We start from the raw sequence: 22259 nt of genomic DNA, 5'->3' as shown, positions 1-22259 counted from the left end.
GCGGGTCCTTTGTGATGGCCCAACAGCTCCGGGACTCCTGCCGCAAATGGTTGCTGGCCGACGGAAGTGACGTGGAGATGATCATCGACCGAGTGGTACTGGAGCAATTTATCACTTGGCTGCCAAGAAGAACTTTAGAGTGGGTCCAGTGCCACCGCCCCACGTCGCTGGAGCCGGCTATCCATCTCGCGGAGGACCATATGGTGGCGTGCCCCAGGGTCGGCGAACCCCTCCCATCAGCTTCTCTCTCTCCCTCTTTTTCACATCCTTCTCTCTCTCGACCTGTCCCTTTACCCAGGTCCTGTCCGCCCGGCCCTCCTCGGGGGCGGGGCGGGAATGGCCAGGTTCCCTATTCGGCTCCCCCGAGTCCCGCCCAGGGGTGGACCCCGCTCCTGTTTCTCCGCTCTCTCCACGTCAGCCACTTAACCCTCTCCCTGCCACTGGAGTGGCGGGGAAGTCTGGGCCGGCCTGCTGGCGTTGCGGGGACCCGGACTGTTTCGTGGACAGGTGCCCCATTATGGAGGTGGGGAAATTGATCCAGGTCCCGGATGTCCCGCAGGCTGCCCCCGGTCAGGCTGGCTGGTACCAAATACCTGTGAGTATCAAGGGGGGTACCTGTCAGGCATTGGTGGATTCAGGATGTAACCAAACCTCGATCCATCAAAGTCTGATACAATCCGGGGCATTGGATACGAGCTGCATGGTTAAGGTACGGTGTGTGCACGGGGATGTGGTAGAATATCCTGTTATGCCAGTCATTATTACATTTCGGGGTCAAAAGCATAGTGTTGAGGTGGCAGTTAATCCGCACCTCCGGCATCCGTTAATTTTGGGAACGAATTGGCCAGTGTTTACAGAATTATTAGGGGCTTTATGCACGGATGCTTCTTGAGGAGAAAAATGCACCGGAGGGGAACGCGAGTGTGCAGGCGGGAGAGACTGAGTCGGGACCACTGAGTACTGCCTCAGGGGAACAGAGCGAAATCGAGAGACTTATTCTCTCGGAGCGCGATGATTTTCCCCTGGAGCAGTCTCAGGATGAGACGCTGAAACGTGCGTTTGAACAGGTCAGTAAATCGCCTCATGACCCGATTTTTTTTTTTTTTTTTTTTTTTTTTTGGCCAGGCATTCACGAGAATGTCGTGAATGTCAGTTGGTAAACCCACCGGCCAACCCAAAAGCGCCTTTGCGCCCCCTCCCATTAATGCAGGTCCCCTTCGAGAGAATTGGCATGGACCTCATCGGGCCATTAGAGCGATCAGCAAGAGGGCATCGTTTTGCATTAGTCATTGTGGATTATGCAACACGATATCCGGAAGCAGTGGCTCTCCACAACATTTCCCCTAAGAGTGTTGCTGACGCACTGTTTTCTTTAATCTCCCGAGTGGGGATTCCTAAGGAAATCCTCACTGATCAGGGCACAGCGTTTATGTCACGGACATTACGCAAACTTTACGAATTATTGGGCATTAAATCGATTCGGACCAGCGTCTTTCACCCGCAAACGGACGGACTGGTCGAACTTTTTAAACGCACGCTTAAAACAATGATTCGTAAATTCGTTCAGGAAGACGCCAAAAATTGGGACAGATGGTTGGAACCCCTGTTGTTCGCTGTGTGAGAGGTCCCGCAAGCCTCCACGGGGTTTTCCCCCTTTGAGCTTCTCTATGGTCGTCAGTTAGACGTCAATCTAAAAATGAAATTCGGTATGTGCTGGACCTGAGAACAAAACTCCACACTTTGGGGCGGCTCTCTATGGAGAAGAGGCCCAGGACAAACAGAGCCGGCTGTATAACAGGGGGACCAATTTGCGTAAATTTGCACCGGGAGATAAAGTGCTTGTATTACTCCCAACGTCAAGTTCAAAATTACTTGCAAAGTGGCAAGGACCGTTTGAGGTCACACGGCAAGTTGGAGAGCTCGATTATGAGGTCATACGCTCAGATAGGAGAGGAGCACGTCAAATTTATCACCTCAATCTCCTGAAAAAATGGAATGAGGGAGAATCAGTGATGCTGGTGACGGTGATTAGCGGAGAGGATGACCTTGGGCCAGAGGCGAATATAAAAAAACAATCTCTCGCACTGGCCCCGGGGGAGATTACCTCTCGCCCTCCCAGCTCACTGATTTAACCAAATTACAGGCAGAGTTTGCTGACGTGTTTTCTCCCCTACCTGGCCGTACAATTCAGCACCATATCAAGACAGAGCCGGGCGTGGTGATTCGCAGCCGGCCGTATCACTTGCCTGAACACAAGAAAAAAGTAGTTCAGGAAGAATTAGGTACGATGCTTGAAATGGGGGTAATAGAAGAATCCAACAGTAACTGGGCGAGCCCGATAGTTTTGGTTCCTAAAACGGACGGCTCGGTCCGGTTCTGTGTGGATTATCGCAAGGTGAATGCTGTGTCGAAATTCGACGCATATCCAATGCCACGGGTTGACGAATTGCTTGACCGGCTCGGTACAGCTCGTTTTTTTTCGACATTGGACTTAACAAAGGGTTATTGGCAGATCTCCTTGTCTCCATTATCCCGAGAAAAAACAGCTTTCCCGACGCCGTTTGGATTACACCAATTTGTTACACTTCCGTTCGGGCTGTTCGGGGCATCGGCTACCTTTCAGCAGCTGATGGACAGGGTTTTACAGCCCCATGCTGCATATGCGGCTGCCTATCTAGATGATATCATCATATTTAGTAATGACTGGCAGCGGCATATGCAGCATTTGAGGGCGGTCTTAAGGTCGCTGAGGGGAGCCGGGCTCACGGCCAACCCGAAGAAGTGTGCAATTGGGCGCGTGGAAGTAAAGTATCTGGGCTTTCACTTGGGGCATGGACAGGTGCGTCCCCAAATTGATAAGACTGCAGCAGTTGCGACCTGTCCGCGCCCTAAGACCAAAAAGGAGGTGAGACAGTTCTTGGGGCTGGCGGGATATTATAGAAGGTTTGTTCCTAATTATTCGGACCTCACCAGCCCCTTGACTGATCTTACTAAAAAGGAGGCACCAGATACGGTCCAGTGGACGGAGCCGTGCCAGCAGGCTTTTACCCAGGTAAAGGCTGCTCTGTGTGGTGGGCCGTTGCTTCACTCTCCTGATTTTTCTCTCCCTTTTGAGTTGCAGACGAACGCGTCAGACAGGGGGCTGGGTGCTGTCCTGTCCCAGGAGATATAGGGGGAGGAACGGCCGGTGCTGTACATTAGACGCAAGCTCTCTAAGAGAGAAACTAAGTACAGCAACCATGGAGAAGGAGTGTTTCCCTGAGTCAGGCGGTGGGGGTATGTGGCAAGGGGGGCGTGGTTCAGCAGAGTCTGCAGCGGGAGAGAGTGTCAGGAGACGCGCGCTGAAATGAGTGGGTTAAGCGCAAATAACAAACACCTGTCTCTTGTTTCAGTAATTGGCGTGGAGAGAGTATTTAACGCCAGGAGAAACAGGAGCGTGTGAGAGAGAGAAGGACTACTGACTGCTACGCTCCGTGGATTTCTGTTGTTATTTTTGTTTGGAGTGAATTCATGTTATTTTGTGACCGTTGTGTGCCTGTCTGCACACCTGTTTATTTGAATAAAAGTAGTCAGTAGTCAAAGCCGACCCTGTCATCTTCCTTCCTATCCTACGAACTCTGTTACACTAATGTACTCGGCAAATGTGTTTATTTTAACCGTGCGGTGGCGCCAGATACTCTTTAATCAGTAATGATTAAGTTAAATAATTAATTTATAACATTAACAATATGACTCCTTGAATTCATTTTGGGAGCAATGACTGAATATATTTTTAGTCAAATGCCTGTATATAAGATAAGTATTGGCAAAGTTCAGAGGCTGTCATATGTGAATCAACCTACTTTGTTGTGTATTTTCAATTTGAAAAATAACTTTTATATTGATGGATTAATTGCATTTTGGAAAAAAATGTTTTCATAATAAACCTTTAAAAAAATGTAGATTTGAATTTTTAATGTTTTCATAACCAAAAGATGCTATTCAATTCACATTTATTTGTATAGCGCTTTTCACAATACATATCGTTTCAAAGCAGCTTTACAGAGAATGCATGTCAACATTACAATTTAAAGAATGCAGTTTGCAAATAATGTAATAATTTAGGCAATTAATTTACAATCACTGTTAGCAGTTCAACTGAAGGTAGAAGCAATGAGCTCCTGTAAAAATGAATTTCATTGACAATAATTAGGATATAGAAATTGTGCAATGTGCATGTTGATCCAGATATTGCGTCATCTGAAGTCCTCGCCGGAGTTGGCGCCGTCTCTTCACAGGTGTTGGTCATCTGAGGTCTTCTTAAGAGGCTGGATCCAAACTGAAGCTGATGGACGGGTGTCCCGAGGTAAAACAGAAAAGCAAATGGAGAATAAGTAGCGTAGCTGCTGTTCATAACATTAAGCAAAGATAGTCATGTGCAATTGATCTGATAAGAGATGCATTATGTGAATGCTTGGCTAAAGAGATGCGTCTTTAATCTAGATTTAAACTGGGTGAGCGAGTCTGAGCCCCGAACATTATCAGGAAGGCTATTCCAGAGTTTAGGAGCCAAATGTGCAAACGCTCTCCCTCCTTTAGTGGACTTAGATATTCTAGGTACAACCAGAAGTCCAGAGTTTTGTGATCTTAAAGAGCGTGAAGGATTGTAGGGCGATAGAAGATCAGTTAAGTACACAGGAGCTAAACCATTTAGAGCCTTATAGGTCATTAGCAATACTTTATAATCGATACGGAACTTAATGGGTAACCAGTGTAGAGATGATAAAATTGGTGTTATATGATCATATTTTCTTGACCTGGTAAGAACTCTAGCAGCTGCATTTTGTACTAATTGTAGCTTATTTATTGAGGAAGCAGGACAACCAGCTAATAATGCATTACAGTAATCTAGTCGAGACGTCATGAAAGCATGAACTAACTTTTCTGCATCAGAAACAGATAACATATTCCGAATCTTAGCAATGTTTCTGAGGTGGAAGAAGGCTGTTTTTGTAACATATGAAATATGATTTTCAAAGGAAGTTGCTGTCTAATATAACACCCAGGTCTTTAACTGTCGAGGATGGAGTAACAGAACATCCTTCTAAATGCAGATTGTAGTGTGAGAGATTCTGTGTACAGGTTTTGGCCCAATAAGTAATACTTCAGTCTTATCTGAATTTAACAGAAGAAAATTACTAGTCATCCAATGTTTTACTTCTTTAACACATTCTGTCAGATTGGATAATTTAGAGATTTCATCTGGTTGTGTTGAAATATATAACTGAGTATCATCGGCAAGGCAGTGGAAACTAATTCCATGTTTTCTTATAATATTGCCGAGTGGCAGCATGTATATTGAAAATAGCAGAGGGCCTAACACTGATCCTTGCGGCACTCCGTAGTTTACTATCGTCCATCCAGAAGAGACAACAACAGATCCCATGATCTGAGCCTACAGCTTGTGAGGCAGCAACAGAGACGACCACGTTCTGAGCCTCTAGCTTGTGAGGAAAGAGACATCAACAAACACTACGTTCAGAGTTTCCGTCCAGCGAGACAGTAACGACATCTGCAACAAGGTTAAGCTCAGGAGAGCAAACCATCACTTCAAAGTACCTTCGTCTGCGTGTTCCAGACTGTTAAGGACCTTCTGCACCTACACCAGGGCCTCATCTGCGTGTTCCAGATTTTAGGACCCTTTGGTGCTCCAGGAGATCAGCATCCCACAGAGCTTCATGTTCAAGACTGTTGAAACAGATTCTGGCTCCTCTCCCCACTGCATTGTCACCCAGCACAACCAGTGGAAGACGTCACCGTCATCGGACTCGACCACGTGGAACGTAAATATCACTTAACCAAACCTCTTTCCAGAGACCTTGGCATTGTTGTATTTTATCAGTATATAATTTCCTAATTCCCATTAGATGTAATATAGCTGATGTTAGTTAATGACAAATAACCTCTCGTTTATTTGTTTGGTGCATAATAAGGTTCTCCACCTTATTATTTTCAGAGAAACAGTTTATTTTTCCATATAAGATAACGTAACTCTTCCATAGCCACACCCAACTTAATCACTTGTATTCTATGTATCTTACGCACTTTATTCCTTTATCATTCATGGTATTCATTTAGTAGTTGTGTTAGTTATTCTTATTTATCTTTTGGTTAATACAATTTATTTTATTACAATTGTGTCTTCCTTGTGCTGATAATACAGAAGAGGCTCTACAAGTTAGCATTCTCACCAATCTTTCAGATAAATCAGCTGACCACTTTATATAAATTCTAAATGAATGAAAAGCCCCTGTTGAGAGTGTTCTCATACTGCCAAGGTAAAAGACCTTAACTGGTGCCCTGAACTAGGGAAAATGGGGGAAGTGGTCATCTGGTGTACTCATAATCACACCTTAAGAGACGTGTGATCCAAAAATCACAACGTCAGCGGTGACGTGAGTACCAATCCCTATTTTACTTTGCGTCCTTGAATGGACAAAGTTAAAATCACTACATCAGTAAGGAAATTCATAAAGTCATCACTACTAAATTGTAATGAAATATTTTGTTCTGGTGATGTCTGTTTATTTGTTAATCTAGCCACTGTACTAAATAAGAACCTTGGATTATTAAATAACCTTTGGTTATTTTCTATAAGTTTGTGGAGATTCTCGCCCATCTGCAGATGAGCTGTCTTTCCACGCGATTCTGAAGACCTCTAAACGAGTTTGTCTCCATTTGCGTTCTAGATTATGAGTTTCTCTTTTGATAGCGTGAGTAATACTGTTGTACCATGGACTTCTGACATGTCTCTTTTCATACAGATTACATAAACAGAGAATTTTTGTTTTGGATTTGACTTACACGATTTAAAACCTGACATTTCAACGTTTCTTTAGACATATGTCTAATTTTTTTGTGATTAGTATTCACTAAGTTACAGTTCATTTTCTGAGAACTATCAGATTGGACTTCGTTCAGAGGGAGACGAGAGATCACGCATCACGTTAGTTTTCTTTATTTTACAAAAAGCACAACATTTTGTTTTTACTCTGAGTGTACACAAATAAAAGACATTTCACAGATTAAAATGGTGTATAATGCTTAATTGTATGTGCAACATTGAAAATAATATAAAGACAATTTGATCCCTCAAAGTGAAAGGTATATCCACATTAATTATGGCATTTGAGTGATATTCAAGTTTATTGACCAGAATATGCCAATAATAATCATACTTCGGTGCATTATTGCTCGATTGCTGCTCGATTGCTCCTGTCTGCCTCGCTGCCTCGCTGCTGGTGGTTTGCGTCTCCGTATAGCTTTGTTTTCTCTTTTATTGAATCTCTTACTTTTATTCATTGTTGCTTATATTATTATTATTGCCTACCACATTAATCTGACGTCGCTAGCTTGTAATCTTTGAATCTAAATCGCTGTTACAACGCGTTTGCATCTCGCTAGCTTGTTAACTTGTCATCAGTCTCGCGCGCTCCTCTTTCAACGCGTTCATCAAACAGCTGTGGTAACTCGGATCAGTCTACAAACACGGTGAGTCATGTCATCCTCTCCCAGAATTGTTTCCTGTTCCATCTGTCACATGTTCAGTATAGGTCTCTCTGTCAGCGACGAGGGATTTACATGTCATAAATGTAGGGAAATAGTCAGGCTGACAGAGAGAATCTCAGAATTAGAGACACGCATCCAAACTTTAATCGAGGATAGTAAGAATGCAGGGGCTTCAGATACTGTTTTGGATGCGACTAGCTTAGTGAACTCTGTACATTGTTCGGTTCCGGCTGTAGAGCCTAGCCGCGGAAAACACCACTCTTCCATTCCAATAAGAACATCAAACAGGTTCTCCCCACTCAGTGACGCACCCACTGAGAATCCTGTTGAAAGTGCCCTAGTTACTGGCGATTCTATTACACGGAACATGAAAATAGAGACACCAGCCACCATAGTCACATGTTTGCTGGGAGCCAGAGCACCTGACATCAAAGCAAATTTAAAAGTGCTGGCTAATGCTAATCGTAAATATTCTAAAATTATTATTCACGTCGGCACAAATGATGTTCGACTTCGCCAGTCGGAGATCACTAAAATTAACATTAAAGAGGTGTGTGAACTCGCAAGTACAATGTCAGGAGAAGTAATTTGCTCTGGTCCCCTTCCTGTTCGTCGGAGTGATGAGATAGTTAGCAGATTATCATCACTCAATGGCTGGCTGTCTAAGTGGTGTCCACAGAATAATATAGGTTTCATAGACAATTGGAAAAGCTTTTGGGGCAGACCTGACCTGTTGAAAAGAGATGGTATTCATCCGTCCCTGGATGGTGCTGCTCTTCTCTCTAGTAATATGGCACATAGTCTCAGAACTAAAACATGACAAACTGGGGCCCAGGACAGGAAGCAGACAGACTGGCTAAACCGACTGTCTGCTAGCTGCCTCACGTTACAGAAGTCAGATAATTCCCAACACATAGAGACTCTTACACCTAGATATTATCACATAGAAACTGTGTCTGTACCCCGAATTAGTAAAAACAAAAAACTTCCAAACCCATTTAATGGTAAAAATTAATTGTTGTTCAACAAATAAAAAATAGAGATAATAATGATAAACAAATGATAAAGCTTGGATTGTTAAATATTAGATCACTTTCTTCAAAAGCACGTATTGTAAACGATATTATCACAGACAATAATCTAGATGTGCTGTGTTTGACAGAAACCTGGCTAAAACCGGACGATTACACTACTTTAAATGAGTCTAGTCCTCAAGGTTATGATTATCGACACAATCCTCGTCAGAAAGGCAAAGGGGGAGGTGTTGCTGTAATTTATAGTAATATTTACAGTATCAGCCAGAAGTCTTTCAAATATAATTCCTTCGAAGTGATGGTGCTTTACGTAACATTATGTAAGTTGACATTTGTGTTGGCTACTGTATACAGGCCACCAGGACACCATACAGACTTTATCAAAGAGATTGCCGATTTTCTATCAGAATTAGTACTAGCTGCAGATAAAGTCCTTGTTGTTGGTGATTTTAATATCCATGTAGATAATAAAAAAGACTCATTGGGATTGGCATTTGCAGACATTCTAAACTCTATTGGTGTTAGACAACACGTGTCAGGACCCACTCATTGTCGTAATCATACTTTAGATCTAATATTGTCACATGGAATCGATATTGACGCCGTTGAAATTCTGCAGCAGAGTGACGACATCTCAGATCATTATCTAGTCTCGTGTATACTACATTTAGTCAAAGAGGCTAAACTGCCTTCCTGCCATAAATATGGTAGAACCATCACTTCTACCACTAAAGATCGCTTTATAAATAATCTTCCTGATCAGTTTCATCACCTTAGCATACCAGACAGCTTAGAAGACCTCGATGTTGCAACAGAAACTATTGCCTCTGTCTTTTCCAGCACATTAGACTCAGTTGCTCCTTTGCGTTTAAAAAAGATTAAGGAAATTAATCCAACACCATGGTACAATGAGCACACTCGGGCCCTAAAAACAGCAGTTAGAAAAATGGAGCGCAGCTGGAAGAAAACAAAACTAGAAGTATTTCGCATTTCGTGGAGAGAGAAAATGATTGAGTACAGAAAGGCCTTAAAAACTGTTAGATCTGCCTATTTTTCAAAACTTTTAGAAAAAAATAAACACAACCCTAGGTATTTATTTGATAAAGTGGCTAAATTAACAAGAAATAAAGCTTCAACTTCTGATGTTTCCAAAGAGCATAGCAGTAATGACTTTATGAACTTCTTTACTTGCAAGATTGATAATATTAGAGAGAAAATTATAACCATGCAACCGTCTACTACAGTCTTGTGTCAGACAGTGCATTGTAGTGTCCCTGAAGAAAAATTCAATTCATTTTCTGCTTTAGGAGAGGAAGAATTGTCTAAACTTGTTAAATCATCAAAATCAACAACATGTATGTTAGACCCTATACCGACTAAGCTATTGAAAGAGATGCTTCCAGAGGTCATAGATCCTCTTCTTAATATCATTATTTCATCTTTATCACTGGGATACGTACCAAAACTTTTAAGCTGGCTGTTATTAAACCTCTTATTAAAAAACCACAACTTGATCCTAGAGAATTAGTCAATTACAGGCCGATCTCAAATCTCACTTTTCTGTCAAAAATACTAGAAAAGGCAGTTTCATCACAACTATGTTCCTTTTTAGAAAGAAATAGTATCTGTGAGGATTTCCAGTCAGGATTTAGACCGTACCATAGTACTGAGACTGCTCTCATTAGAGTTACTAATGATTTGCTCTTATCATCAGATCGTGGTTGTATCTCTCTATTAGTGTTACTGGATCTTAGTGCTGCATTTGCCACTATTGATCACAATATTCTTCTAAATAGACTCGAAAACTATGTTGGCATTAGTGGAATTGCATTGGCATGGTTCAAATCATACTTATCTGACCGTTATCAGTTTGTAGTAGTTAAACGATGAGATGTCATATCAATCACAAGTTCAATATGGAGTACCACAAGGCTCAGTACTAGGACCGTTGCTTTTCACTCTGTACATGCTACCGTTGGGAGATATCATTAGGAAGCATGGCGTTAGTTTTCATTGTTACGCTGATGATACTCAGCTCTATATTTCTTCACGCCCTGACGAAACTTACCAATTCGCTAAATTAACAGAATGTATAGCTGATATAAAAGACTGGATGACCAGTAATTTCCTACTACTAAATTCAGAAAAAACAGAGATTCTAATTTTTGGACCGAAAACTTCTTCACGCAATAATCTAGAATACTGTCTAACACTTGATGGCTGCTCTGTTAAGTCTTCGTCGTCAGTTAGGAACCTGGGTGTGCTGTTTGATACCAATCTTTCATTTGAAGGCCATGTTACTAGCATCTGTAAAACTGCATTCTTCCATCTTAAAAATATATCTAAACTACGACATATGCTCTCAATGAAAAATGCAGAACAGTTAGTTCATGCGTTCATGACCTCAAGGCTAGATTACTGTAACGCTCTACTGGGTGGTTGTTCCTCCCACTTGATAAATAAACTACAGCTCGTACAAAATGCAGCAGCTAGAGTTCTTACTAGAACTAGGAAGTATGACCATATTAGCCCAGTTCTGTCGTCACTGCATTGGCTTCCTGTTAAACATCGTATAGATTTTAAAATCTTGCTAATTACTTACAAAGCACTAAATGGTTTAGCCCCCCAGTACCTGAGCGAGCTCTTAATGCATTATAGTCCTTCACGTTTATTGCGATCTCAGAATTCAGGCCAGTTGATAATACCCAGAATATCAAAATCAACTGCAGGCGGTAGATCCTTCTCCTATTTGGCACCTAAACTCTGGAACAATCTTCCTAGCATTGTTCGGGATGCAGACACACTCTGTCAGTTTAAATCTAGACTAAAAACACATCTCTTTAACCTGGCATACACATAACACATTATCAATTTATATTTTCAAATCCGTTAAAGGATTATTAGGCTGCATAAATTAGGTCAGCCGGAACCGGGAACACTTCCTATAACACCTGATGTACTCGTTACATCAGAAAAAGAATGGCATCTACGCTAATATTAGTCTTTCTGTTTATCCCGAGGTTTACCGTAGTCAACCGGATCCGGGCCGTATCCAGCTGAGACCAAGGACCGGTGCCATGACACGACCACAACGCAGCCCTGAAGTATCAGCAGAGATCGAGTCGACTAGATCATCCATTGTGAAGACATCATCAACACGACAGCCAGTGCCACAGTTCCTCAACAGACCGTCCATACTGGCGTGATGAATACGATCCTCAACTGGATGGAACTGAAATAAATATTTTGATTGTTGCGATCCTATCAGACTTATGATAGCAACCTGATTGTAACAAAGCACTGTTCGCCAGAGGAGAACTGGCCCCCCGACTAAGCCTGGTTTCTCCCAAGGTTTTTTTTTCTCCATTTTAACACCTATTTGCCACTTGTTTGCCACCTGATGTCACCTGTTGGAGTTTGGGTTCCTTGCCGCTGTCGCCTTTGGCTTGCTTAGTTGGGGACACTTGACATTTGACTTGACATTTGATATTCAATAGTATTCTTGACATTTATTCAACAGTGCTTTGATCTGCCTGCATTGACACTATTCTTGAAGAGCTGCTGTGCAGCCAAAATTATGTACCAGTTATCACTGTAAAGCTGCTTTGATACAATCTGCATTGTAAAAAGCGCTATAAAAAAAACAAAAAAAACAAATTAATTAATATTAATTAATTAATAATTAAGGCTAAACTGCCATTAATACAGTATTAATAAAGGCAATTTTACCCCCTATTCTAAAGTGAAAGTTAAATCCTCATTAATTATGGCATTTATTGAGTGATATTCAAGTTTATTGACCAGCCAATAATTAAGGCTAAAGACCATTAATACAGTACAAAGACAGTTTTACCCCTTATTGTAAAGTAAAAGTTATATCCTCAATTAAGACACTTATTGAATAGTCTCATTGTTATATAAGTATTAATACATAACTTTTATAGACACAAAACATACTTTTTTTTTGTACATTTGTATTAAAAAAAAAATGCTGTCTGAGGCACGCAGCTCTAAGATCTTCGGGTGTGTGTGAAAAACCTCTCACACAGACTTCCGGTTGGAGCAAGGCACGTGATGGCAGCATAAAACTATAGCTCCCGGTCATTGAGTTGAAAAAGCCCTTATACTCAAACTTTCCAAATTCAAATACGAGAAATGACTATAAAATGAGTGGGGCGAAGCCTAAAAATGGACTTGTGAAACAAAAAACAGCAGAGGAGTGTAACGAGATGGTTAATGACGACAACAAATCTGCACCAGAGAAAGATGGTGCAGAAACTTTCGAGCTCTGTGGGCGCTCAGCAAAGATAATTCCGACTTAAAAACAGTTGAGAAAAGAATTTAGCCAATTCAAGGAAGAGTTTAGGTAGGATATTAAAACTGAAGTTGAAAAACTGAAAAGAGGGGACTTCCGGTTTGGCGTTCATCATGTAAGGTCGCAAATTTGGGAGCTCTGCAAATAAATCTATAATTACTCTATATACTTGTTACAGCGCAATTTTAACTACCTCTAGGTAGTGCGAGAATCCGGCCAAGTACCCGATTCCCCATTACGTACTGTACTTGCTAGACTATCTAGCTAGACATTTTTAGCCTTTTGTGATAATGTCGACCAAAGCTCAGAGACTGAAAAAGGCTGATTCAGCAAGCTCCAATGGATCTGCTTCAGAGCTAGTTAAGGACAATGCTAGCACAATTGATGGTGCAGCAATTATGTCAGCAATCAAGTCATTGGAAGCCGGAATACATAAAAGGTTTGACTTGCATGCTGCTGAATTTCGAAGAGAAAAATCATCTTTTCATGAGGAAATGCAAAACTCACTGGTATCGGTGACTTCGGACGTGAGAGCGCACGAGGAAAGACTGACTTGCCTTGAAAGTGCAACTTCAGAATGGACGACAAGCTTGCAGGCACTTGAGCCAACGGTAGCATCCTTGCAGAACGAAATCACTGCTCTTCGTGCCAAATGTACGGATCTTGAATGTCGCTCCTAACGCAGCAACCTGCGCCTCTTGGGAATTCCCGAGGGCATGGAAGTTCCGCAGCCTACAAAATTTGTGGAGGAGACGTTGAAAAAAATTTTGGTCTTGACGAACTGCTGCTCCGGCGAAACCGGCTGAGGGTCAGAGACCGTGTGCGTTCGTGATCTGTTTTCACCAATTCAACCTTAAAGAAGCTCTTTTGCTGAAAGCCATCCAAGCTAAGCAGCTTAAATTCAAGGGCAAGGATGTCCACATCTCTCCAGATTTCCCTGCCAAGATCACCAAAAAATGAGCTGCATACTATGATGTGAAGCGGGCGCTGAGGTCACATCCTGATGTGAGATATGGGCTGCTGGGCTTAACCGGCTTTCGGATTACCTACCAAGATATTGAACATAAAGCTGCAAATAATACGAAGATTGATAAAACGTAGTGCTAGGTTTAAAGTCTTGATTTTTTTTTTTTTTTGTTAATTTTTTAACAGGCTGGCAATTCAAATGAGCAGCTACACCACAGTATAATAGCTAATTGTGTGAGTTTGTGACCTTTGTGGATGCGATGTCTCATAAATTTGATGCTGTTGTTCCGGTGTCTTTAATTGTTTTCCCACATTCTGTTCGTCTAGCTGATCTGACATGATAATAAACTCAAACGAAAGAACATATGGCACGGTGGCTCCCGTCATGTTGCATGGGACTCTTATCATGACATTTCAGAGTTTATGCGCACGGACATACATAATCAAATTCTATGACGAGTCCAATCTACCACAACACGTAAGGAAATATATGAGATGCAGATATTATGAAACCATTTAAATACAACACGGTGGCCACGGCCACCCCTGTATAAACTCTGGCCACCCCAGTATGATTTTGCAGTGGGTAGCCTTCTATTAATTTAAATGCATAATGTAAATTCACAAGTTCATGAAGTGAAAAAAAATAATATGCCAAAGATTGTAGATTGATTGTCCCTGAGCAACAAATGGCGGTGTTTTTTTACTGAATGAATCAGCTTTTTGAACGAATAAGTTGAATCAATGACAATTGGAAAAGATACGCTACAGGTGACGAGGAGGGAGCTTCAGTTGAACAACAGTGAACTGCGGTAAGATGAGATGTTGTCAGGCTATGTCAGTAAAATTCAGAAAAATTAACATGACTGTTCAATCAGCCGTTATACTGTGCTCGCAGCGCGCACTCAAGAATTGCATGCGCAAATGCGGCGCACGCTGCATATTAGCTTACTTTATTATAACTTAAATAAAGCGCAAAAGAAACTACGAGCATGCGAAAAACTACGTTGTTCTGTGGTAAATTAAGTCATGGAATTACCAAATATGCAATTAAAACTACCTCAAAACGGTGCGTACATGTATGAATGTTGACACGTATGTGTGTGTGTGTGTTTGTGTATATATATATATATATATATATATATATATATATATATAAACGCAATATCACACTCGTAGCCGTGCGATATGGCTGTATATCGGCACGGCTGTGATTCGTCATCACAGCGTGCTGATATACAGCCATATCGCACGGCTACGAGTGTGATATTGCGTTTATACAACAGTTCGACGGCACGAGTGTGTAAATAAGTAAGAACAACAACGGAGTGTCTTTAAAACCCTCTTTTGTGCAGCACTACTTCCTTCCGCCACGGATTCAAATCTCAATTTGACAGTTGGACCAAGCCTCCGTTACTAACTCTAAAACGTCACTTCAGAACTAGTAACGAAGGAACGTTGAGTCGCTTCATTGAAACACATTGAATTTTGTACAGTATTAGAGAGAGAGAGAGTAGGCTATTACCTGTGTCTGGTATATTGCATTACATTCATTCTTCAAGTCGATGTCCATAATATTATATCCTTTATACAAGTCCGTTTGAATGTCCTCTGAGGAAAGCGATCTTTGTATTTGTCCTTTTTTACAGTTTGGGAATTTTCCATAAAATCCATTACACCACAGCGCTAAAACAACTTCCTTTTGCAAAAGTTCCTTTCAATTTAAAAGTCTCTTGTGCTTCACTGACTCATTCTCCTGTAAAATGTTGCCGCCATCTAATGGCGTATTAATGTAATGTTCACTCAATCCACATTACTTAATGGACATATTTATATAAAATCATATTTATTAACAATAATATTTAGAACAACAAATAAGCACAATTGTACAGTTCAGTCAAACATAAAGCACTAGTTATTAAAAAAAAAAAAATAGGTCACCATTTACGCTTGTATGTGGGTTTTACAAATATTTAACGAATGAAAAGGATTTTAAAGAGCTTGTGACAAAACCTCCTAACTCCATTGGATCCTCAAACTGTCAATCAAGCCTCATTAATCTGCCTCACCTCCTGAATAAAGTGCGCACGCAGTTTGGACATCTCCTCTGTGCAGTGCAAAGGTAAATAAAGATCTGATGTTTGAAAAAAAAAAAATTGTAAAGCGTTTTCTTTACTCAAAAAACCATATGTTTATAAAGTTTAATGTTTTACGTATTTGAAGCGGAGAAGAGTCTGATATGTCCCGTCTAGTTGTAGCCAATGTGCTATATAAGGATGTAACGTAACGTTTATTATTATCAAATTTAATATAGCACAATTCGACTTGCTCTGGAACAAATAATAGATTAATAAGACCAAAGATTGCCCGTTCTATGTACTCAAATTGAATTATGTCTCATGTTTAACCACTATAAGAGCCAGCGGCAAATCCCCGAGGCACTGGCCGAGATGAAGCTGTTCTCGGCGGTTACAGAAGCACTGAACGGCCGCTGACGCCCTCGAGCTCGCATCTCCGAAAACGTCAAAACAAATTGTAAAATAGGCTCTGTTATTAAATATGAGTCACATATTTCAGGTCTAAACAACTACATTCTCGCCTAAAAAACTATTAAAACTACAGTTCGTGGTACAAGAAGTAGTATTTGTAAAAATTACGGTTGATTTGATCGGCCGCCATGACGGTCACTTCAAGCGGAGTGATACAAACGGTGAAAAGGCAGTAGGAGTGCTGTTATCACTGAAATATTGCATGGCTATCAGCCAATCAGATTCGAGAACCAGACAGAACTGTTGTATATCGCACGGCTACTCGTGTGATATTGCTCATATATTATATTATATTATATAATATAAAAAAAATATATATATATATATATATATATATATATATATATATATATATATATATAATTTATTTTTTTTGCCAACCCAAGATTTGCTGTGGCCTCGTCTGGCCACCCCTATTAAAATTTTCTGGGGGCGCCACTGCCTGCGCCATAGTGGCTTGGACCCTAACAAAATGCCTGGTAATGATGGTTTGCCTTCAGAGTGGTTCAAAACATTTAGAAGAGAAATTTCACCACTTCATATTTCATCATTTAATTGTACCCTTATAGAAGCAGTTATTCCTCCTTCTTGGAGAGAAGTGATTATCTCAATTATACCCAACTGGATAAAAGTAAGGGTGGCATGTCACTCCCCAATTTGAAAGATTATTATTATGCCGCCCAGCTGAGACCATTGGTGTGTTGGTGTGATTTAGAGGTGGAGACAAAGTGGAAGGAAATAGAAAATGAGTTTCAAGGGATACCAGATCTAATAGGTAAAAAATCTAACTTTCAAAACTAAATCCAAAATGTTAATCCAATAACACAATTTACTTTAAAAATGTGGTTTACTAAGGTAAAGGAACTTCACTTGGAGAAACAAATCCGGATTTTGAATTGGGTGGTGTACAATCCAGATGTTAAACCAGGGACATAGGTTTACGCAATGGAATTATTTAGGAATTTATGCACTCTGTACAATTATAAACAATAGCAATATGGAGAGTTTTCAAACTTTAAAAGACAAGTTTGGTCTTGTAAATAAAGACCTATTTAGTTATTTACAGGTTCGTCAGTATTATTTGAAAGAAATAAAGGACAATGCTAAGATTAATCAGATTGTGCAGGTTATCATACAGACATATAAGACTAGTAAGACTGTATTACTATAGTAAGACTGTATCCAAATTATATAAAGTGATAAATAATTCAAGGAATCATTCAATAGAATATATAAGATTAAAACAGGAAAAAGAGGTTGGCATTTCCTTATTACCTGATCAATGGAATAAAATATGCACTATTCCACATACCTCAACAAGCTCAAGAATATGGTGTGAGTTTTGTTGGACAAATATGACTCGTTTTTTTTATTTTATTTTTTTTTTTTATAAATCACACCAAGTCTTAAGGAATTACAAACAAGAAAAGGGAAACAGGAAATGTGTTATAACCTCAGCATACATTGATTGATTTTTATGAAACTTTATGAAACAGCTGTGTGTTCGTTGTAGGATTCTGATCACATGGATGTGACTATTGTGAGTCAAAGTTATTGTGCCACCAACTGGCAGCAGGAAGTGTTACTTTCAAAATGCTTTAAGATCACCCTCTGATTTTTACCCAATTTGCTTCAAACTCTATTAGAATAATGTCAAGACATAATGAATGTAGACATGTAAAAAGGTTTTTAATATTTTTCAAACACTGTTGCCATAGCAACAGATCAAACTTCAATATTTGTTTTGGATGGGTTTGAGACACTTAGCATGTTTCAAATTGCATGAAACTCGACTCCTATGTCAGGATTGTCATCCAGTAGACATGGGCAAAGCCTCAGAAATGGGCAGGAAGGAGGGCCTCTATAGCGCCACCTTTTGAAAAAGGTGTGCATTCTGTCTGTGTCCCTCTGTACTTGTTTTGACTATACTTGTGAGGACCAAAAGTCCTCACTTATTTTGTGGAATACTTTCACAACCCACTAGTGAGGACATTTGACTGGTCCTCACTATTTTAAAAGGCTTATAAATCAGCCAAAATATGTTTTTATTTAAATCTAGTGATGGTTACATGTTTCTGTGATGGGTAGGTTTTTGTATTAAAATTCTTTTGACATACTCCTTTTATGTTTACCCCATTTAAATGCCTATTGCCCGCTGTGCACAGTTGCCCTGAAGCCACTGGGTCAGCGGTGCCACCAGGCTTGGGTCCGCCATCGCTGCTTGCAACTATATTTACTATTGTCTCCATGCTTAACCTATGAATAATTGTGAACAAGTAAATCATTAATTACTAGATTATTTAAGCTTAACTAATGCTTAATTCATGACCCTTAAAATGTGAAGTTAATCATTAATTACTAGTGTGTTCATTCTTAACTAATGCTTAATTGTGGACAAGTTCATCATTAATTAATGTTTAACTAATCTATTATTCTGGACCCTTAAAATAAAGTGTTACCTTATTTCTGTGTTTTCTCAGTATCTTGAGTCAAAGAGCTTCATCTCCAGAACCCAGCTGTGTGTCTCTGAAGAGTGATGGATCAATGCCTATTATTCCTCCTGACCTCAGTGTTGAAGCTGTGACCTCTGACCCCAGGTAAATCTCTATCCAGTAGAGACAACAGACTGACTTATAACAAATGAAAGAACAAACAGAACTGAAGGAAGAATTATTTCTGTATCTCCAGAATGAAGAGACAGAGAGCTTCATCTCCAGAACACAGCTGTGTGTCTCTGAAGAGTGACGGATCAATGCCTATTATTCCTCCTGACCTCAGTGTTGAAGCTGTGACCTCTGACCCCAGGTAAATCTCTATCCAGTAGAGACAACAGACTGACTTATAACAAATGAAAGAACAAACAGAACTGAAGGAAGAATTATTTCTGTATCTCCAGAATGAAGAGACAGAGAGCTTCATCTCCAGAACACAGCTGTGTGTCTCTGAAGAGTGACGGATCAATGCCTATTATTCCTCCTGACCTCAGTGTTGAAGCTGTGACCTCTGACCCCAGGTGAGACTGTATCCAGTAGAGTCTGTATCCAGTAGAGTCAACAGACTGACTCATAACAAATGAAACAACAAACAGAACTGAAGGAAGAATTATTTCTGTATCTCCAGAACGAAGAGACAGAGAGCTTCATCTCCAGAACACAGCTGTGTGTCTCTGAAGAGTGACGGATCAATGCCTATTATTCCTCCTGACCTCAGGTGAGACTCCAGTATTGCAGACTAGGGGTGGATGTATGGGTGGGCCTGGGTGATTGATAGCTTGCCCATCCTGTTAGATCAAGAGAAATGCATCATTATTATTTTTTTAATACAATTTTATCATCTTTTAACAATTAATTCGATCATGGCATTCTTTTAAATCGTTTACAGCAAATTGGGAGCCAAGGTCATGTTTTGAATTGGTTTGCCTCCTATTTAAAGGATCAAACTTTTTCTGTAGAGATGGGCAATTACTCTTCATCTCGTGCACCAGTTTTGTGTGGGGTTCCACAGGGCTCGATTCTGGGTCCTGTTTTATTTTCTTTATACATGCTCCCTTTGTATACTATTTTTAAGAAGCATAATGTTTCATACCACTGTTACGCCGTTATGTTCCCTTGCATCCAAAGGATGTTTCTAGTTTGCAGTGTTTGTCTGATTGTTTGAGAGATGTTAAACAGTGGATGTCTGCCAACTTCCTTCAGTTAAACGATTCCAAGACGGAAGTCTTAATTTTTGGTTTCTCTGCTTTTACAGAGGTTGTTGTCAGTAAACTGGGACTTCTATCTGGTAATCTCCATACACATGTTAGAAACCTGGGCATTACTTTTGACTCTGCTCTGACTTAGGTCAATGCTGTGGTCAGAAGTTTTTTTTTTTTTTTTTATCAGTCATTCTTAAAATCCAGAGACATGGAGTCTGTGATACACACTTTTATTTAATCCAGATTAGATTGTGAAGTACTGTACTTGGGTGTCTCACAGTCTCTGTTGTTACGTCTTCAACTTATTCAAAATGCTGCTGCAAGACTGTTGACTGGAACAAGGGAGAGGGAACATACTTCGCCAGTGATCTCTCTCCACTGGCTCCCAGTTAAATATTGTATTGAATTTGAAACATTATTGTTTGTTTATAAGGGTTTGCATGGACTGGCTCCTCCATACATGCAAACCCTTATAAACAAACAATAATGTTTCAAATTCAATTCTTCTTTTATTCCACCATAATGCATCCAGAAAACTCAGATCAACCAGTAGTCTACAGTTGACTGTTCCAAGGACACATCTAAATTTGAAAGGAGACCGTTCCTTTTCAGTGGCTGTACCACAGCTTTGGAACAATCTGCCATTTTATATAAAGTCTGCACCAACATGCATTGATTTTAAATCTTTGCTAAAAACTCATTTATTTACTGTTGCATATGGTCATAAGCAGGTACAGTGGTATAAATTGTAGTGTATTGTTTGTTGGTGTGCTTTGTTTACTTATTAGGGTACTTGTTTAACCTTTGTACAGCACTTTGGCCAACAGCTGTTGTTTTTAAATGTGCTTTATAATTAAATATGACTGACTGAATGACTAAAAGAGAAATAACAGATAATTAGAATTTTGGTGATATTATCAACATCTTCTAAATTAAAGCATTATTCGGGACCCTTAAAATAATGTTACAAATTTTATATGTGATTTATTCTGAAGCAATATTCTCATCAGTTTTCTATCAGCTCTTATTTATTCAAATCAGGGTAAATCAGGTTTGAATCAGGTTAAAGCAGGTTTGTCAAGTCACCTTTATTTATATAGCGCTTTTTTCAATGCAGATTATGTCAAAGCAGCTTTTACATTGATAACTGGTATATAATTTTGGCTGCACAGCAGCTCTTAAAGAATAGTGTCAATGCAGGCAGATCAAAGCACTGTTGAATGTCAAATGTCAAGTCAAATGTCAAGTGTCCCGATTCACCTATGATTCAGGTAACTATCATAAGTCCAATGAGATCAAAACATTTAAAGTATTTATTTCAGTTCCATCCAGTTGAGGATCGTATTCATCACGCCAGTATGGACGGTCTGTTGAGGAACTGTGCTACTGGCTGTCGTGTTGATGATGTCTTCACAATGGATGATCTAGTCGACTCGATCTCTGCTGATACTTCAGGGCTGCGTTGTGGTCGTGTCATGGCACCGGTCCTTGGTCTCAGCTGGATACGGCCCGGATCCGGTTGACTACGGTAAACCTCGGGATAAACAGAAAGACTAATATTAGCGTAGATGCCATTCTTCTTCTGATGTAACGAGTACATCAGGTGTTATAGGAAGTGTTCCCGGTTCCGGCTGACCTAATTTATGCAGCCTAATAATCCTTTAACGGATTTGAAAATATAAACTGATAATGTGTTATGTGTATGCCAGGTTAAAGAGATGCGTTTTTAGTCTAGATTTAAACTGACAGAGTGTGTCTGCATCCCGAACAATGCTAGGAAGATTGTTCCACAGTTTAGGTGCCAAATAGGAGAAGGATCTACCACCTGCAGTTGATTTTGATATTCTTGGTATTATCAGCTGGCCTGAATTCTGAGATCGCAATAAACGTGAAGGACTATAATGCTTTAAGAGCTCGCTCAGGTACTGGGGAGGAACAACCACCCAGTAGAGCGTTACAGTAATCTAGCCTTGAGGTCATGAACGCATGAACTAACTGTTCTGCATTTTTCATTGAGAGCATATGTCGTAGTTTAGATATATTTTTAAGATGGAAGAAAGCGGTTTTACAGATGCTAGTAACATGGCCTTCAAATGAAAGATTGGTATCAAACAGCACACCCAGGTTCCTAACTGACGACGAAGACTTAACAG

General features: G+C 40.2%; 1 pseudogene; it reads left to right on the top strand.

Annotated features, from left to right (window-relative positions):
- The window catches only part of LOC125250791, a 79305-nt pseudogene that overhangs the window by 11342 nt on the left and 45704 nt on the right, over positions 1-22259 (top strand).

Source organism: Megalobrama amblycephala, linkage group LG17 (assembly GCF_018812025.1).
Source record: "Megalobrama amblycephala isolate DHTTF-2021 linkage group LG17, ASM1881202v1, whole genome shotgun sequence".
Classification (NCBI taxonomy): Eukaryota; Metazoa; Chordata; class Actinopteri; order Cypriniformes; family Xenocyprididae; genus Megalobrama; species Megalobrama amblycephala.
Note: the sequence above shows the minus strand (reverse complement) of the source record. Positions and strands in the feature narration are given on the sequence as shown.